This window comes from Lampetra fluviatilis, chromosome 52 (genome assembly GCF_964198595.1).
Source record: "Lampetra fluviatilis chromosome 52, kcLamFluv1.1, whole genome shotgun sequence".
Lineage (NCBI taxonomy): Eukaryota > Metazoa > Chordata > Hyperoartia > Petromyzontiformes > Petromyzontidae > Lampetra > Lampetra fluviatilis.
This window is the reverse complement of record NC_136326.1, coordinates 3,441,162-3,462,106: the sequence shown is the minus strand read 5'-3', so window position 1 is coordinate 3,462,106 and position 20,945 is coordinate 3,441,162.

Below are 20,945 nucleotides of genomic sequence, written 5' to 3'. Positions count from 1 at the left end.
ACACGGAGACTTTCGCGACCAATATCGTCCATTATCGAGGGTTTTTTTGGGGAGGGGGAGGGAGGGGTTGGGTCGCGTAAATATTTACGTAAATATTAATAATTTCGTTGATTACGTGTTATTGTGGGGACTCAAGGATCGAAATGAAATCGTAAATATTTACGCGTAAATATGGGTTAGATCGCGTATTGGTTAGATCACGTAAATGTTTGCGTAAATATTTACTCGATCTAACCCCAAAAAAACCTCTATTATGAACAATTTCGTTGATTGCGTGTCATTGTGGGGACTCAAGGATCGAAATACAATCGTTTGGGTTGGTGACATGACCAAGCGGTAGGTGGAGCGTTTTGCCGCTTGTTGCAGGAGTTCGCGGTTCAAGCCCACGGCTGCCCTGGTAAATACTACGGGTGTGTTAACCTTACATTCACAGTGGTCGTTAAAGATCCTGTGATGTCACTCTAAAGGAATGGGCCGAAGATACTAAATTATTCAGTTGAAAGACGCGTAGCAATTGATCCTTACTGAGAACATTTAGCAGGACACTCTTGAAAAAGGAGGTTGGGCAAGCCAGGGTTATGGTATATCCTCGACCCAAGGGAAGGGAGTTAAAAGCATTTCTGCAGTCCACCAATGCTCGTCTCCACAGTTCTGTATTACAGGCGTACACCCTCAATCCCTGTTGAACTGGCACGAACTCATTCGGGGTTGACTCTCAAATGGCCAAATTAAATTTGGACAGAAATATCTCATCCACAATAGACCCTGCAAATTCCTGATTGTCTAATTGAATTCAGCAGCCGTGGCCAGCATCCACTTGCAAGGAAAAGCCCATCTGAATGCATTACATTTTCTGGCCATCTGAATGAATTCAATGTGATATCGCTCACTGCTGTTTAGATCAATGAAGGGCCGGACGCGTTTCACGAGACCACATAACTGAAGCCAACCTAAATAAATAATGTTGGCTCGTTACAATTGTGTGGCAGTTAATCAGGAGAGTGTGTTGGGATTAAGCCTGCAATACGTTTATTCCCAGCCCCTCTAACGCTTGTGATGCTATGAATGGTTATGATTCGGGGACCCCATTCAATCTAAGATATTATTATTATTTATGATACCATACTCTGGATTGAAAGTCCAGTGTGGTAACCACCACACCACGACGGTCATAACATGATAATTGTTTTTTTACCCTTCTATCTGGCAACATAACTGACACCTTTTTTTTACAAGGAGTCATGTTTGCATAGACCACAATACCTGCAGCCATAATGCAAACAAAAAACATAACTCTGATAATGTATGCACTGTCCTTGAAGTTGATTGGTCCACACACGAGACAGCTTTCCTTAGAGCCTAGTCTCACATGGGTTGGACCAGATGACGCCAAAAGGCGCAGAACTCAAAGACAATGCATAATTAGAGTATGAGAGCTCGGGGTAAGCATTTAAGAGGTTCCAATAGTCATAACATACATTAGACTTCAACATAATTTTGGATCACATTTAAGTCGCATAGTCATTGCAAAGCATGGATGATGTATGCATCAAACCTGGCACTCTTTCATAACTGAAGAGGTTACGCAAAAGGTCAAATGTTGTGGGGTTTTGCGGTTGTGCTTTAAGGCCCTCCGATGTATTTTCAGTTGATATTGTGTATTGTTAGGCACTACGTCCGACGTTTCGGCCCACATGCTGGGAGATTTTCAGAAATACAGAATCCCGTGCAGAAAAACGTCGGACATCGTGCCGAACGACACACAGCACGATCCGAGCAGAGAATCAGAATATTTATTTATCCTGCAGAAATCCGATTAGCTATGAAACTCTTTTCACAGATTTCCAGTCGACACACATCGGAGATCTATCAAGAGCCATTCGTTTGCCGCAAATTCAAGTTTAGTTTTCAGTTTATTTCATTTAACCGGGTGAAAATTAAAGATACCAGACTAATCTAATGTACAATTGTCACCTGGGTCACCAAAATGACAAAGGCAAGAACATAAAACAACTACGTTAAAGAGGAACCAGAAAACAATGCAGCCTCCTGCCTGCCAACACGTCGTCAGCGTGGAAGAGTAGACCAACTACCGTCTAGAGCTCCCTGGAGAAGAGGCCCTGACCCAGCAGTTGGCGTGAAGCCATCAACTGCAGGGATGCACCTCGACCTTGCATATTTAAACTATAAACACTTTACTCTTTGGTTCTTTCTGTAAAGTCACGTACAAAAGAAAATACCTGACTTGTGACTTTACCGAAAGAACCAAAGAGTAATTCCTGCAGTCACGAAAGATTCAAATCAAGTATAAACACTTTATTTTTTTTATTACACACTTTTTATTAGCTCAATCTGTCTGATGTTGTTGTCGTTGTTGTATCCTCAAATCTTGTAACTCTATTTTAACCCACTTCCCAATGTGGTATCGACTGCAAACTTGGTATACTTACGTCATACTGACGACAATACTATATTCTATCATAAAAAATATAAATGAAATATTTTTAAACCTTATTTTTATATGTTATGTTTCGGCTTGGGTCTAATTGTCCACGATCAACTGACATTGGCTTTAATTTACCACAGCCCCTTACGTTATGGCAAGCTTCGGGGCCACTTCCTGGAGTCGTGGAGTTATGCCATTACGAGTAAGATACATTTCATTAAAGCGTGTTTTTAAAAAAGTTTTTAAAAATATTTCTTATTTATTTCACCAGGTAAGGCCCACTGAGCCGTGTAGCACTTTTTCAGATGCTACCTGGCCACAAATGATAGCTCACCAAAGTGGCTTATCACGTGAAAATGTCTAGTTGCAGCCGAATACTCTAAACGCACGTTTGTTTCTAAATGCGAAGGGAAAAAAAAATCCACGCGGCCACGGGGAGAGAGAGAAAACAACATCGCAAACTCCAAATATACAGCAGGCGTCGGAATCGAACCCACCACCAACCTCCTGTATACCGAGCGAGGTAGTTAACATCTCACGTTGAGTGACCAAACAATGCCCTTACCTGGCAGAAGCAGCCGTCACCGGCACCTGCCACGAGGAATATGTTGTCCGTGTCGGCCCTGTTGGAGAATCCTCCCCAGCCGTGGAAGGAGGCCGAGACGCCACAAGCCATCACGAGCAGCACGACCAGGGCGAGCGATGAGGTCACGCGAAGCGGCATGAGGACACCGACGGACATTCTCGGCTCGTTGCGTGTGGAGGAGATAGAGATGGAGGAGGCAGTGATTGGTGGTGGCGCATGCGGCAGGCACTGCGTCGCATGTGTCAGTGCCTTGCTGCGTCCGCTGACCGATATATCTGTGGGCAGGTGTCAGGGCTGCGCGTGGCAAGTGTCTTGCGTTGTGTACCTGTCACATGCGCAGTGTCAACGTCCTACAGACGATGTCTCTGTCCTCTATCCGTGTCCAGCAGCACCACCGTATGCCTCACCTGTGTGTCTGTCTATGCCAGGCCAAAGTGTCCGAGCCGTGTTTGGCATGTGCACCTATGCTCGTGTCTGGAATGTGGCTGAGCGAAATGCACTATTCTATACACTGCGTGATGATCTACCGTGTGCCTGTCCCGTACTCTGAGTGTCCTGTAGACTTTGGTGTCTGTCCTGTGACTCTGCCCCGTATTATCCACTGTCTGTCCTTGTATCTGGCCTGCTTGCAATGGGTGTAGATGCCGCATGAAACTGCACACACACACAGAGTATCGGATGGAGCCACACAGATATGACGCCTATCACTGCTACTACCACCACCACCACTAACTACTACTAAGCTCACCACCAACACAGCAAACAACCGCCGTCGCCCTGCTGCGGAGTTGAAACACAACTTATGCGCATGCCAGCAGTGCTATTTATAGGCTCGGGGAGTGGTTGACTTGGGGGGGGGGCTACGTGAGGCTGAGTGAGTGAACCCACTCCGGGTCGCGCGAGTCGATGGGTAGGGCCAATCCGACTAAGCAATAGACACGCCGACGATAGCGTGTTCTTGGTTCTTTAGGTAAAGTAGATAGAAAACCAAAAATAAAATTAAAAATTGAAAAGTAAAAATTAAATCATAAAAAAATTTAAAATCATAAAAAAATAAAAATAGAAAACAATAAATGTTATTATTTTTTTTTTATCTACGTGGCTTTACCGAAAGAACCAAGAATATGAATTCCTGCACAGTCACGAAAGTTTTAAGTCAAAACGACAGCGTGCTTGCGTCTGCCCGTGCCAAGCGCCACCACCTGAACTGCAACCAAGAGTTGGACCACATTTTTTATTGAAGACGTGGGGGGGGGGGGGCGATCACCACTGAACTAAGGGGGTGGTATGGGGTCACCCATTCAGTAGGTACGCATGGAGGGGGGTGGGGGGGTTAACCCAAACGCGTTTGCTTGCGTATGGGGGGGGGGGGTCTACTGACAATGTACGTACACATAGGAAACGGGGGTGGGGGGGGATGCCAAGTTAATAGTTTGTCTACATTGGCCTTCAAATGAGTTAGATGGTCCGGCGGTGGACTATCCGTTTGCTTAAACACGTTATTATTCATCCTTGATCGTTTTTGCGTGGATTGAATATCGGCCGTTCTATAGGATTTGGGGGGGGGGGGTGCGTCAGGCGTACGTACGCAGATGGGATGAGGGGAAGGGCTCAAGTTTTCACAGATTTTCTGCGTACCTACTAAATGGATGGCCCCTAGTGGTGGTGGTGTTTTTTTATTTCGATTTGTGCGTTTAAACAAAAGGGGGATTTCGTGCGAGCCGATGGCCGCTGTGACCCTTTCAGCTGCCGAAGACGGGGGAGCGATCGATGGGGGTGGAGTGAGCGCAAGCGGATGTGTTGTGTGTGCCTGTTGGTACTGAACGACACTTGGTTCGTGTGCTGCCAAGGGGGGTGTGTGTGTGGGGGGGGTGTGTGGGGGGGAGTGTGTGGGGGGGGGTGTGTGGGGGGGGGTGTGTGGGGGGGGTGTGTGGGGGGGGTGGGTGTGTGTGGGGGGGGTGTGTGTGTGGGTGGGGGGTGTGTGTGGGGGTGTGTGTGTGGGGGGGTGTGTGTGGGGGGGGGTGTGTGGGGGGGGGGTGTGTGTGGGGGGAGGTGTGTGTGGGGGGGAGGTGTGTGTGGGGGGGTTGTGTGGGGGGGGTGTGTGTGTGGGTGGGGGTGTGTGTGTGGGGGGGGGTGGTTTTGTGTGCCTGTTGGTACTGAACGACACTTGTTCGTGTGCTGCCAAGGGGGGTGGGGGTGTGTGGGGGGGGGTGTGTATGGGGGGGTGTGTGGGGGGGGAGTGTGTGGGGGGGAGGTGTGGGGGGGTGTGTGTGGGGGGGGGGGGGTGGTGTGTGTGGGGGGGAGTGTGTGGGGGGGAGGTGTGTGTGGGGGGGAGGTGGTGTGTGTGGGGGGAGGTGTGTGTGTGGGGGGTGTGGGGGGGTGTGTGGGGGGGGGTGGTGTGGTGTGTGTGGTGGGGTGGTGTGTGTGGGGGAAAGGTGGTGTGTGTGTGGGGGGGGGAGGTGTGTGGGAGGGGGGAGGGTGTGTGGGGGGGGAGGGTGGTGTGTGTGGGGGACGTGGTGTGTGTGTGGGGGGGGGTCGTGGTGGGGCTGTGGGGGGTGGTGGGGTGTGTGTGTGGGGGGCGGTGTGTGTCGAGGGGAGGTGTGTCGGTGTGTGGGGGGGAGGTGTGTGTGTGGGCGGGGGACGGTGTGTGTGGGGGGAGGAGGTCGGTGGTGTGGGGGGGGGGACGTGTGTGTGTGTGTGGGGGAGAGGTGGTGTGTGTATGGGGGGGACGTGGTGTGTGGGTGGGTGGGAGTTTCACCCACAATATATCATCTGTGACAGCGAAATATTCCGCGATGCCTTCCCAATTTTCACGACATGACGATTACAGTGTACCGAATTTGTTTTTGTTCCTGGGTAGTAAGTGTTATTTATAATTGGTTATGCCTCAAAAGTACAGAAAATGGCTATTATTCCACACAAACCTTGCTTTTGTGACCAGGACAGTGATATTTTGAAATGTACCGATTTTCAATGAGAAAACGTGTGCATTTGTATCATTCCTTCACGTAAAGTTCTGGTCACAAAAGCAAACTTGGTTGTTGTGGAGGATCCTATGCAAGAACCACTTCAGGCATCACTCGCCACTGATGTTCGCCGTGGACGGGAATTGCTACTCGGACGGTTCAAAAGATGTAGTTTGTTTAAACGGGTGAGAATAATTCAATCGACGAGGATACGTTTAATTCGCAAGAGTGACCCCCGGGACACAAAAAAAACGATCAAATGCACGAACGTAAAAACAATGAAGCAATTGGAAATCAGAGCAGAAAACAACCGCGCGCAAGCAATAGCTTAATAATATTGATCTGGAGGAGTGGATTCGACCAATGTGTACTCAAGAAAACAAATATATGTTTTTTTGGGGGGAATGAACGGAGTTCGTGTTATATATTTAATTAAGCGAAGTGGTGTCCTGTCACTGTAGATGGAAATCACCCACGCATTACGTTGCGTGCGTGGAATTTAAGTCCACTGACTCATTCAATTAGCATACACTGCACCACTGGCAACAGCGTGATGATGATGATGGTGTTTAAATGGGTGCACGATTTAAATGTCCCATAACAAGGTGCAAACTAGCCGTTAAACGACTGTATTGTGTAAACAAATTGTTTGGTGATGCTACGCTGATTGGCAAGTGATGCACAAGCACAGTTAATCAATTCAAAACACAACTCGTTCGTCAATAATACCTCTGTGGCCTCAAAAGAAAACAAATCAATTATTTTTACGTGCTGCGGAGAAGGGTCCATCGCCCGAAACGTCGCTAAATTATTCAAAAAAATTCGGCACAATCGTCGACAGCACTGCCTTAAACAGGCACAATTATATAATTGGCAATTATTCAGGCATTTGCCCTTCATTATAGCACATGAACAACATTTTTTCCCCATTTGAAGGCCGTGTTAATGACCAATGTGTTGGGGTAAACATACATGTTATACAAACTCGCCTTCAACAACAAACCATGACGGGAATATCAGCACGCTTTGCATGTCAAGATGACATCACCGTCGCTGGACTTATTATTATTATGCATGTCTAAATTTCTAATTAAAGCTTTCTTAACACCTGATTGAGTAGCGTGGAAGTACTGGCTCGATACGTTAGAGATTATAGAGAATATTTACAGACATCGGCGAGGAGGTCTGTAGAGCTTTGACATTAAATATTGGTCGTCCCGATAGCGTCTCCCTAGAATTCTAGTCAGGTATTTATTACACTAGTCAACACACTTTTTCTGGCATAAGGTATTCCAACGGTTTTAAGGTAATTTTGGGGTTTTTGTCTATCACATTAGGTTTTTGAGATATCAAATATTGCATTTCCAATAAAAACTGCAGAAGAAAAATATTAAATAAATGTGGATATCTACATAAAATTATATTATAAACACACTATACTAAAAATACAGCACCGTATTTTAACACTAAAGCAATCACTGACTCGCACCAACTTGCAATCATAAGTGACAGAGTTAATTTCGGGTAAAATCAATGAAAATGGGGTATGCCGATAGCATAAAAATTATGTGATAGAGCAAATCTGAGATCAGATTTGGAATTAGCACCCTGAAATTAGTCTAAAACAGCTGCAAAAGTCCAGGCCAGAAAAATTGATTTTTTTGTTGACCAGTGTTAATGGAAAATATTGTGCACATCTCCTTCATGAATGGAAAATTATAGACAAGCCACAGTAGTGCGATTGTGGCTATGCATCTCACATTCTGGGCCACGTAATAAACCCATAAGAGACACACAGAGATACAATGAGACTTATTGAGATATATACCCATGGAGATATTTAAAGACCCACAGAGATGCCCACTGTACATGAAAGACAAGCCACAGTCGTGCAATTGTGGCTATGCATCCCAAACTTTGGACCAAATAGTAAACCCACAAGAGACACGTAAAGATGCAATGAGAATCAATGAGATATATACTCATAGAGATACGTAGATACCCATAGAGATGCATGCTGTACAGGCTGGTCTAGGTGTCTTGTGACTCCCATTTAATTCTCTAAAACGTAATATTTTTTAAAATGTTAAAATATAAATGAATATGCAAAGAAAAAAAATAATCATCGTTTTTTCCCCTTTTTTCTGGCAACAAAACTGAAACCTTTTTACAAGGAATCATGTTTACATTAACCACAATACCTGCGGTCAGAATGCAAAAACAGCACTCTAATAAGGTATGCATTGTCCTTGAAATTGATTGATCCACCCCAGAGACAGCTTTCCTTAGAGCCTCGTCTCATGTGGTGTTCGACCAGAGGACGCCAAAAGGCGCACAACTCAAAGACAACGCACTATTATTATATTTTGCTACTGGCAAAGGAGGCCTCATGATGATGGGAAAAATAATGTTCGGGGTAAATTTATTGGGGGTCACAAGACATCTGGACCATGCTCTACATCAAAGACAATCCATGCAACCCACACTTTGGACCAAATAGTGAACCCATAAGAGACACATAGAGATACATAGAGACCTATAGAGATACATATAGATAAATAGAGACCCATAAAGATACATAGAGACCCATAGAGATGCATAGAGATCCATAGAGAGACATAGAGACCCATAGAGATACATAGAGATACATCCTGTACCGGGTGGTCCAGATGTCTTGTTACCACCATTTAATTATCTAAAACTAACACAAAATTGAATATCCAAAGGGAGAAAAATTTCGGGGTCAATTAATTGTGGGTCACAAGACATCTGGACCACAAGACAAGCCACAGCAGTGCGATTGTGGCCATGCGACCCAAACTGTGGACCACGTAAGCAAACCCTCTGCAGTCTGCCGCGCCACTTTGGGGCCGTCCATAAATGACGTCACGCACCTAGGGGGGGGGGGTCAGACATTTGTGACGATGTGTGACGAGGGGGGGGGGGGGGGTTGAGAAATGTGACGTCACATCAAAATGCGTAGCTATAAAGGTCGGCACGGCACACGAGGGGGGTGGGGTGGCCAACACCACGCCCGCCCGCCTTTGTCTCCCTAGCAGCGATATTCACACATCGCACCAACTACTCATTTGAGGCCGAGTCGACCTAGGGGAGGGCCCAGAACCGGTTCAGATAATCGTCACCGGTGTTCGCCGGGAGCGGGAATCGAACCCGGGTGGGCCAGGTTCGTAGCGCAGCGCGCTGACCTCTACACTACCGCTCAACACGCGCACCCTGGTGGCCGAGCGGCTCAACCAGAGGTCGCAAACGGGTTTTGATTCCTTACCCGTACCCGGCCGCACCAGGGTCGCAAATGGGTACCCGTACCCTTACCCGGCCGGGTACGGGTACCCGTTCCCTACCCGTACCCTACCCGAAATGAGTGACAAACGGTGACTCACCAGTGACTCACGGCCTACCCGTACCCGGCCGCACCAGGGTCGCAAACGGCTACCCGTACCCGTACCTGGCCGGGTACGGGTAGCCGGGTATCGGGTAGGGTACGGGTAGCCGGGTATCGGGTATCCGGTTGCGACCTCTGAGCTCAACCTCGCTCGGCAGCCTCCACCAGAGAGCGCTCTAGGACCTCGTCACTGGGAGCAGCACGCGCGCGATGGATATCGTTAAATAGGCGACAATTCCTCCGAAATCTAATACAGCGACGATTAACCCTGCGTCCGTGCAGTGGCGGATTATCCTAGTAGCCATTATAAAAGTGTACATGGTGGTCAAAATGTCCCGTGACCCCCCCCCTCCGCCCCATTTAATTCTCTAAAACTTAATGTTTTTGTTTAATAAGGGTTATTTAAAACAGAAATGAATATGCAAAGGGGAAAGTGTTAGGGGGTCAATTAATTGTAAATTGGGGGTCATAATATATCTGGACCACGCGGTACATGACTGTGCCTCGGACTGAATCTGTGATAAATGGGTGATAGAGCCCTCAGCAAACAGCAAGGGTGAGATGGTGAGATGTTAACTACCTCGCCTGGTAAGCAGGAGGTCGTGGGTTCGATCCCGACCCTGACGCCTGCTGCTGTATATTTGGAGTTTGCGCGTCTCTCTCTACCCGTGGTCGTGTGGATTTTTCTCCGGGTCCTCCGGTGTCTCCCTCCACATTTCGAATCAACATCACGCGTTTAGAGTATTTGGTTGCTGTGTTTGTTAAGGGTTGGGTTATGTCTGTAATGTGCTGCGATTTCCTCGTGAGATTGACGCTGTATAAACGATTCAAGTTTTAGTGAAGTGATATTTTAGTGAAGTTACATAACACGGCACCCGAAATAAACATGGCCATTTTTATTTCACGTTGTACTCGCGTGAGATATTTTTGTTTTCCAGAGACATCACAACTTTATAAAACGCACGGACCTTTGAATTTTTGTTTTTAAAACCCCTCCATTTATTGCTAACATTGGACAGAGTTTGGATAAACACATTTTCGAGAGGAAAACCCTCTTACGAAACGCCATTTTATTAAAAAATGCTTTCGCTAAAAGTGAGATCGATCTATTTTCCTTGAGCAGTCTAGAAAATATGATAATTTGTTTTTTACCCTTTTATCTGGCAACAAAACTGACACCTTTTTTTACGAGGAGTCATGTTTGCATTGACCACAATACCTGCAGTCATAATGCAAACAAAAAACATATCTCTGATAATGTATGCACTGTCCTTGAAGTTGATGATTGGTAATACATTATACATACATTATCAGAGTTATGTTTTTTGTTTGCATTATGACTGCAGGCATTGTGGTCTATGCAAACATGACTCCTCGTAAAAAAGGTGTCAGTTTTGTTGCCAGATAAAAGGGTATAAAAGACAATTATCATATTTTTTACTGGCAAATGAGGTTCCAATGGTGCAGTCTAGAAAAGCCAATTTTTAAACAACACAAAAGGCAGAATGTAAGAAAAAGCATCAAGTTACACACTGCCAACCAAACCGCAACATCCCACAATGCACCTGTGCACACATTTTTTAGTTTGTTTTTCAGTCCGCTTGTCCTGGTGAGGGTCGTGGCAGCAGCGTGTTGAGTAGTTGCGGTCCACACCTCCCGTTCCCTGGCGACAGACTCTAGCACTACTACACTATACACTACACTATACACTACACTATACACTGCACTATACACTACACTATATACTACATTAAACACTACACTATACACTACACTATACACTACACTATACACTACTATATACACTACACTATACACTACTACACTATATACTATATATTACTATACACTACTACACTATACACTACTATATACACTACACTATACACTACACTATACACTACACTATACACTATGTAATACCACACTATACACTACTACACTATGTAATGCCACACTAATTATATACTATTATACACTACTACACTATGCAATACTACACTATACACTACTACACTATGTAATACCACACTATACACTACAGTGTAGTGTATAGTGTGGTATTACATAGTGTAGTAGTGTATAGTATAGTGACTACACATTACATCGTGTAGTGGTGTATAGTGTAGTGACTACACTATACACTATTACACTATGTAATACCACACTATACACTACTACACTATGTAATGCAACACTATACACTACACTATACACTACACTATACACTACTACACTATGTAATACCACACTATACACTACTACACTATGTAATGCCACACTATACACTACTACACTATGTAATGTCACACTATACACTACACTATACACTACACTATACACTACACTATACACAGACTCGAGCTCCTCCTGGGGAATTCCCAGGCGTTCCTAGGCCAGCCGAGCGACATCGTCCCACGAGCATGTCCTGGGCCGGCCCCGGTTTCTTCGCCCACATCGTTTTATTTTATTAAATAACACCGCCTGTAACACCACCAGCAATTATTCTTTTTGCTGAAAGCTGTGCCCAACCTGGTGTACTCCGGTCAAAACGTGCTCCACCACCCGTATTATTATAATCATCATCATCGTGACAATCATAAATTAAACTTGTAACGCAGTCACGCACAGCATTCGCTCGCTCGCGGAGAGAGAGGAAACACGACTCAGAGGCGCGAGGCGGAACCCCAGAGACGCTGGGCAGGCATTAAGGAGCCAGGCGGTGAACCTGCGCCAAATTCCACCCCAAGTTCTGCTATCCTCTATATATCAAAGGTGCCATCGGCGAATTAACGACCCCTTAACATGTGGGAGAAAACCGGGGCGCCTGGAGAAAACCCACGGCATTTCGAGGAGGCAACGGTCTATCCCATGCACACACATGGTGCCCACTGGCTGTGCTGCCAGGGTGTATGGTTCCTCCTCAACCCCCATGGGAGGAAGGGAGTTTCACGACATGTATACGATCCACTTGCCTCCACAGTGTTTGATGACAGTCGTGTAATATATATCTGGATATGCTTTATGTATACAAACACGTCAACACAATAGCAGGCTCTCCTGTCCTTCCTGCCATGTTCTTCGACACAATGTCGGATGTTTCACTTGCTCGGGAGCTTCTTCAGTAGTTCCTGAAGAAGCTCCCGGCACGTGCAGCGAAACGTCGGACATCGTGCCAAACAACGCGCGGTGCAAACGGAACACACATCGGAGAGCTTACGCAGCCCCACAACCACAAAACCGCTGCGCAGTAATACATCAGGGGACGATTACAAAGTCTTTTTAGTCTGGGATATACAGGGTGCTTAAAAAAATGTTGACACTTCTGAGAATTTGCAACGATACCACGTGAAATGTGCCGCCTCCGTGCTCTGGAGACCACCTGGAGAAGATTCCAGGCACGCGGTGACTATGATGGTGAACAAGTGAAGACTCTTTGACTTTTTGAAGCTATTAACATACACGTGTTATCATGATACAGTGCCTATCCGTTGTTATTCCATTAAAAACGATAATCCCATATAAGTGTAAAAAAATAATTTTAAGCACCCTGTATAAGCGGTACGTTTACAGTAGCTGACACACTTATCAATGGAGGTGACAAATACCACGTGCCACGAACCATGGAATTCGAGAATGCACTGCCCCTACGTGCCCCTGTGTTTAGTCAACTCAAGTGGGGCTGCCAATTCGGGCTGAGGCCCGCATTTCCAGGGCTGATTTCACTGCATGGGCTGGTTTGAATTACCAACACGACGTGCGTTTTGAGTATTTGGTTGCTGGTAATGTCCCTGTGACAAGCCACTTCATTGAGATATCATTTGTGGCCAGATCGCGTCTGAAAACACATTCCTGCGGAGGGAGCTGGTAGGAACGTTGAGTTGCTCGGTCAATGGCCAGGGTCAACGGCGGCGTGGTGTATTCCGCAAATATGCCCGACTGTGAGGGCGGGCACAAGCCGGCGTGAGTAGGTTAAACGTTGAGTTTTATAAGGGCACCACGGGGTGACCAGCCCCTCACCCAGCCTCACCCTCCCCACCCAGCCCCTCCCCACTCTCCCCACCCAGCCCCTCCCCACCCTCCCCACCCAGCCCCACCCTCCCCACCCAGCCCCTCCCCATGTTATCAGCCAGATGAGCGCTTACATAATGTAACTCCTCTGATTCACGAGGACATGGGTGCCACGGAGGTGAGATGTTAACTACCTCGCCTGGTATGCAGGAGATCGCGGATTCGATCCCGACCCTCAAGTCTGTTGTACATTTGGAGTTTGCGTCTCTCTCTCCCCGTTGCTTTAAATTTGTGGAAATTGCTTTAAATTTCCACATGATACGTCCCTTGATTATATTATCATTTGTGGCCAGGTCGCTTCTGAAAGAGCTACATAGCTCAGTGGACCTTACCTGGTTAAAAAAATAAAATGTAGTTTCGTGTTCAGTTTACGTGGGTAGGGGAAGAGGGCGGAGAGTACCCTCGAGATGATATTGGTCTAAAAACGATCGCACAAATATCCGTGTCAAGTTCGCCTCGAGTGGCCCTCTAATCACCGCGTCAAGGACACGAGGCGTGACACGCAGGCATCACCGCGTTTATAAACACCGCGACTAAACACGGGCCACGCGACAAATCACAGTCATTATCACCCCTCCCTCGCGACGGGGCCACCCGTTTATTAATAACCACCGAGTGATTGCTCATGACCCATTACTTCCGTCGTCAATGGGCGATTGAATGTTGCGCGAGCGAGGGCTTCTGCATCGCTGTCCGGAGGAACGGAATTGGTGGCACGGAAAAGAGATTTAGTCGATTTCTCTCTCGCTCTCTCACTCACTCACCCACACACGCGGCTTCTATTGCAGGAGAAATGTGGGTGTCCGTCACCACAAACGGAAAATTATTGACTGATTAACGATGTGGAGAGTCGTGTGACCACTGTTTCATTGCTTTTATGGCTTTATTTTGGTGATTTTCGAAAAGTTTTTTGGTTTGGCCATGTTTGTGTGTTGTAGTACAGAGTTAGACTGATGGCCTTAATCTAAGTTGTCTTGTGGTTGTTGTTGTTTGACTTGCATCCCACTGGGATTTTTGCGCAGGGTTGTTGTACGGTGATTTTTTCTGCAATATTTTGCTGTCTTTTCTTGGATTTTCTGTTTGCACATAGTCACTTTAAGATGTTTTCTTCTTCATGTTTTTTGTTTGTTGCGGTTGCACCAGATTCAAGAGCCGAATGGCTCACAGGGCTATACCTAATAAATAAACTTTGAAAACTTTGAAACTGTGTGTGTGTATAAAAGTAGCTACATATGCTACGGGCCCCGCGCTATACGCCTTCAAGATGCTAAGGCTATACGGGGGATCTTTGTCTTTATTTTGTGTTTGTCAATAGTGGTGAGTGGTAGTGCAGCGGTTAGCGCGCTGCGCTACGAACCTGGCAACCCGAGTTTGATTCCTGCTCATGGCAAACCCAAGTGACGATTATCTGAACGGGTCCTGGGGGCCTCTTCCCTTAGGGCGACTAGGGAGACAAAGGCGGTCGGGCGTGGTGTTGGCTACCCCCGCCCCCCCCCCCCTCGTGTGCCGTGCCGGCCTTCATAGGTGCTACTTGCTCACAGCACTTGCCCCTACAGTCTGTTAAGCCGAAGGGGGGGGGGATCTTCGTCTTTGTTAATGTCTTTGTGGAGAATATTTGAACCGGTCACGGGCCTGGCCTAGGTCGACTCAGCCTCGAATTAATACCTGGTGAGATGTGTAAACACGAGTACTGGGGAGATAAAGGCGACCGGGCGGGGTGTAGTCCACCCACTCCCTCGTGTGCCGTACCAGCCTTTATAGGTGCTCGCTAACAGCACCCGAACCAACAATTGCTAAAGGCAATACATTACGGGGGATCTTGTATGTGCGTGTTGATCACTGGTAGCAGCAGTCGATTGCGTGTACAAGTGGTGGTCGTGGGTTGTCGCTCAGGACGCAGAAAATCCCTCTGTAGCCATCCATCACTCGCATCGCGCGCTTTCGGATGCGCTTCTGCGGCCGTCTGGAACGCTCTTCCTTCCAATATCAGAAAGCCACTAGGAGCTATGCACTTTTAAATCATCTAGATTGAAAACTCACTTCTTTGAAACATATTTTTTTGTGTTTAATTTGTTGGTTCTTTCTCCGCACCTCCGATTAGCACGGTTGGCTACGTACGGTGCAAAAGAAGTTTAACATACATACACAGGTACATACTGCAGCAACCCCTACGACTATCAATGGGAACATTGATAAAATCACATCTCCGTGACCCCGCGGGTCAGGCTTGAGGATTGTAGAAGTTATGAGCGACGTGTTTGAAAAGAGTACAGTCCTGTATAACAGGGACTCCTCTACTTACGAACATTCGGACCGAGAGTCGTAAGTTCAATCGCCGCGCAATAGATGGTGGTGGTGACATCTACATCTATAGAACATGAAGAACCAGTGGCATCTACATCTGCAGAACATGAAGAACCAGTGGCATCTACATCTACAGAACGTGAAGAACCAGTGGCATCTCCATCTGCAGAACGTGAAGAACCAATGGCATCTACACCTGCCGAACATGAAGAACCAGTGGCATCTACAAGAGATGATACAACTTTTAAAGACATTTCCCATGTTGAGTGTACATGCCGTACAATTTGTCTGGAATCGACAGGAGTAAAGTTGGACTTAAGAACAAACCTCTGGAACCTAACTCGTTTGTAAGAAGAGGAGTCCCTGTAACTATTTGGTGATGCTGCCACTGCAGTCGTGGACAAGCACAATTCGCAAAACACTTTTGTCAGTCATATAATAGGCGACGTTTCGGGCACTGACCCTTCTTCAGTACGTGCGCACACACACACACACACGGTCTAAAGGACATCACAACTCACAAACACCACCAAGAGAGTCTCGACTGGCAGTGGAGGATCTTCGAGACCCTGAAATTTGGTATTTTTTATATTTTATTGCCATTTGCCAGCGGAAAAATACATTGAATGTTTAATCGTGACGGATACGAGGAATTCTACCGATTACGGGAGGCACGTAGACGACGCATCGATTTAGAGAACCAAACACGGATTGTTGCGCTCGCGAGAACACTGCATCGGAATCACGCGCGCGAGGATCGATTAATTGCAGGTGCTAATTGTCGTAGAATTATACGCGGCTGTTCGTTTTGGGAAATGGCACCAATTGAGGCAACAAGCAAAATTAACGAAACAATAACAACGTACAAACGAGTCGCGCTGTGCACATGCCTGTCAACCCACACGGTTTACCACGTATATTCTTGTACAGCAGGGAAAATGAGTTCTCAGGACCATGCATGCGGTCGTACAGCCGTTTCAATACCAGCAAAAACAAGTGTCTATTTCATCATTAGACCTCCTTTGGCAGTACCAAAATATAATAATAGGGGTTTTCCCCCTTTTTTCTGGCAACAATTGAGACGAGGCTCAAAAGAAATCCGTCTCTGGTGTGGACCAATCAGTTTCAAAGACAATGCATATATTATCAGAGTATGTTTTTTGTTTGCATTTTGACCACAAGTATTGTGGTTAATGCAGACATGATTCCTCGTAAAAAGGTTTCAGTTTTGTTGCCAGAATAAAGGGGGAAAACCCCCCTATTATTATAAGTGTCTATTTGCCTGTGTTTCTCCCCTTTTGATGGAACTTTGTAGGATGAACGTTGAGATTTATAAGGGCAACGTGGTGACCAAAGAGGTCTGAATTTGTCTGTAGTAAGCTAGGGCACTGGGGTAAGGGGTTGACAGGCATGGCTACAAACGGGGACGACAACAACAACAACTCAAAGGTGACACGCAAACACAAGAGAGCACAACACAAACCAGATGGACAACGTCGCCGAGACCTTCCGAGGAAGACGACAGAAACAAGTGAAACGAGACGAGATGTTCGTCGCATTCTGCACAAGGGGCCGTCCATAAGTGACGTCACGCATCTGGAGGGTGGGGGGGGTCAGACATTTGTGACGATGTGTGACGAGGGGGGGGGGGGTGTTGAGAAATGTGACGTCACATCAAAATGCGCAACTTGAAATAAACACGTTCTACTTAATTAAATACTTTTTGATAAATGTTTTCTCTTACATCAGAGTGCAGCGGCACATTAAATACGCACTACATTGACAATAGTTTAAAGAGATTTGAAGCATGTTTTATTTTTTTTTGGGGGGGGGGGGGGCAGAGCTTTGTGACGTCATATTTGAGTTAGGGTCTGACTTTTTGTGACGCCGTGTGACGAGGGGCGGGGGTGGGTAAAAAATCGCGTGACGTCATTTATGGACGGTCCCCAAGAGAGAGAGGTACGAACCAGACGGGATGAGCGAGACCCACGACAACAGAGGAGACAATGCTGATGATGCAAACGATCCCAAACATCGTGGAGACACTGCCGACAAGACGGACGGGTACACAAACGCGTAACCCTTCATCGGCTTACTTTCCCCGGCAGGACAAATGATAAAATCGCGCCTGCCTCTCTTATCGCGTCTTCGCCACCGGTTTCCCACCAAACACCAACCACCTCGCCTCAATATTTTCGCCTTGCGCCAAAGGCTCACGGTAGAACACTACGAAGCGTTCACTCAAAAAAAATATCTGCGACAGCCACCGAAGGTCTCGAAACGTTACAGCCTCACGTCGCATTCTCAGCAATCGCCGCCTCGGTGTGGAGCTCTCTTAATCCCTTTGGGGCATCCGCAACATCAAACGCACTCAGACTTTCAAGAACCATCAAAAGGCATCAATCTGTGTTGGGTCCCAGGGCTTCCGATTAGCCCTGAGCTTGGCTCCGTGCCTCCGAGTTGTTGACTTGCGTGCAAAATCTGGCGAGCTATAAATGTATCTTATTATTGTTGTTGTTAAGTGACGCCACAAATGAGATGCACGTTACGTAAACAGATGGTACAAAGCAAGACGGGTGAAATGAGCAAGTCAAAATACAAACGTGGCATGGAATACAAACGATACAAACGAGACGGGGGAGTGGGGGGGGATAGCATGAACGAGACAAGTTAAAAAAAAAATTATCCAACCAAAATCGTGAGCCGTAATCGTGACAAGAGATCAGCTGAGGGGTGGTGAGGAACCGCGACTTGCCCGGTCGATAACGCGACCTCAAAGCTGCTCACTGTCACCACCGTCACAGCAACGTTTGTTATGGCTTCCCTGGAAAACTGAACCCCCTTCATTGTGAAACATCAAACCATAACGTACACTAAAAGGCAGCTAGGTTACTATATTAAAAAAAACAGTGTTCACAATAGCCACGCTTTGTAACTTAAAGCAGGCTCAAATATAAACAGGAGTGCAGTTATTTATAAAACAGTGTCACTCATAAATAAAGCAATACATAAATAGAAAACAGTTTGAAAAGTTTCCCGCCGCAAAAAGGGACTACGTTTTGTTCGGACTTTGCTTCAAAAGTTCACGACCCCGTGGTGTTTTGAGCGCGCGTGCATACGCGAACGGAACAGAGAGCGTTTGTCACTGGACGTTACATCCAGCCTCACCCGGGCCATTGATGAAAAACCAAATCTCTTGGGATATTTGCCCACGTGGCAGCTTGATTTGATTGGCTCTGTTGTGTGATGTGGAGGGTTATTAGTAAAAACAAATGACATGATATCGTTTAAAAATATGTTTAGAAAAGTGAACCGAGCAACGCCAATCACACAATAAAATATCCAGGGTGTTTGAAGATGATGGACCCAATTTCAAAGCAGTATATTTCACGATGGCAACATGCTACAATTACACGAAAAGTTACAAACGGTTTAATGAGTTATCAAGTTTTACTAACCATTTTATAAATGCTCTATGTGCCCTCCACCTGCTGTACAGACAACGTCGAGACGATAGTTGAATTCGTCCCAAACGCCTCTCTTCTCACGCTGTCCTCTGAGGTGCGTGGTCGCCCTGTGCTCTTCCCAGAGGTGTGGACTCGAGTCATGTGACTTGGACTCGAGTCAGACTCGAGTCATGAGTTTGATGACTTGCGACTCGACTTGGACTTGCATAACAATGACTTTGTCCCACCTATGAGATGTGGACTCGAGTCATGTGACTTGGACTCGAGTCAGACTCGAGTCATGAATTTGATGACTTGCGACTCGACTTGGACTTGCATAACAATGACTTTGTCCCACCTCTGGCTCTTCCCCTTACATAAACAGCAGCCTGTTTCCTCTAATTGCCGGTACCAACGATGAATGCTCTTTGACACTGGTGGATCAATGCCAAAACGCCGTTGAAACGCACGCTGCACCGCAATTACGGATTCAGTCTTGCTGAACTGCAGAACGCAAAACGCCCCGTGTGTTGCGGGGTCACCGTCTTGCGAATGACTGAGGCTAGGGGCTGTTTGTGCGCTGGGAGAGGCATCTTGCGGTCATCATTTGAAACTCTATGCCCCGCCCTCTCTATGCCCCGCCCTCTATGCCCCGCCCTCTCTCTATGCCCCGCCCTCTCTCTATGCCCCGCCCTCTCTCTATGCCCCGCCCTTTCAAGTGGTAAGAGTTTCATTCATGGGCGGTTCGTGGTTGCAGAGATATAGCGATTTCAAAACGGGTCCATCTTTTTTTAAACGTCCTGTATATTGGCAATACAGGGATGATACAATTCGAGTGAAAATTAAATCGCGCTGCATAACGCAGCGTCACCATATCGCGGCGTCCCGAGTGGTTTGTCGTAAACCTCATCGCTCAACTTGTATTCAACAAGGAATTCACCAACGTGCAGGTTTACCACGGAGAACACGATTAGTTATCCGGTTGACGTAGCACCAAAAAGACGGAGTCGGAACAGCTAAAGGTCATACAACTTAACACCACAGTGGGCCCAACCACAAATTGGATTATATTTCCACAACCACACGGTCAATAATAAAAATGCGAGGTTTTTTTTGTCTTTTCCCACTTTTTTTTTATGGATAATTGTGCCACCGGCATGGTGTTAATCCACGGGTACGAGGCATCTCGTGGAATTTAAGAAACCTCTCCACCGTTATATCCTTGGTTCTTTTGTTAAAGTCACGTATAAGGGAAATAATAAAAAGAAAAAACTATTTTATAGTTTTTTTTTTAATTGTAAAGTAAATGTATTATTATTTTATTATTTCCCTTCTACGTGACTTTACCGAAAGAATCAAGAATATGAATCCCTGCAGTCACGAAAGCTTTAAATCGAAATCTCTCCACCGTTGTTTCAAACTGCCCGCGCCGGTGGGATCGTACCAAAGATATGCAGACGGAAAAGCCCCCCCACCCCCCCCCCCCCAAGGCTTTGATTAAAAACCAGCACTGAGATTTTAACAGCAGGAAGCCCCCTTATTTATCTCGCGCCAGTGATGTCGGTGCTATTATTACTCCTGCTATTCTGTCATTACGATTACTCTGCGAACAGGGTGAGCGAGACGCATTTAGGCACATGAGCGGCACCTTTGAGCGACGAGTTCGGGGAAAACCACAGCTGCAAGTCGGCATTTGCCCTGGACAAGGCGAAACCTGGCACAC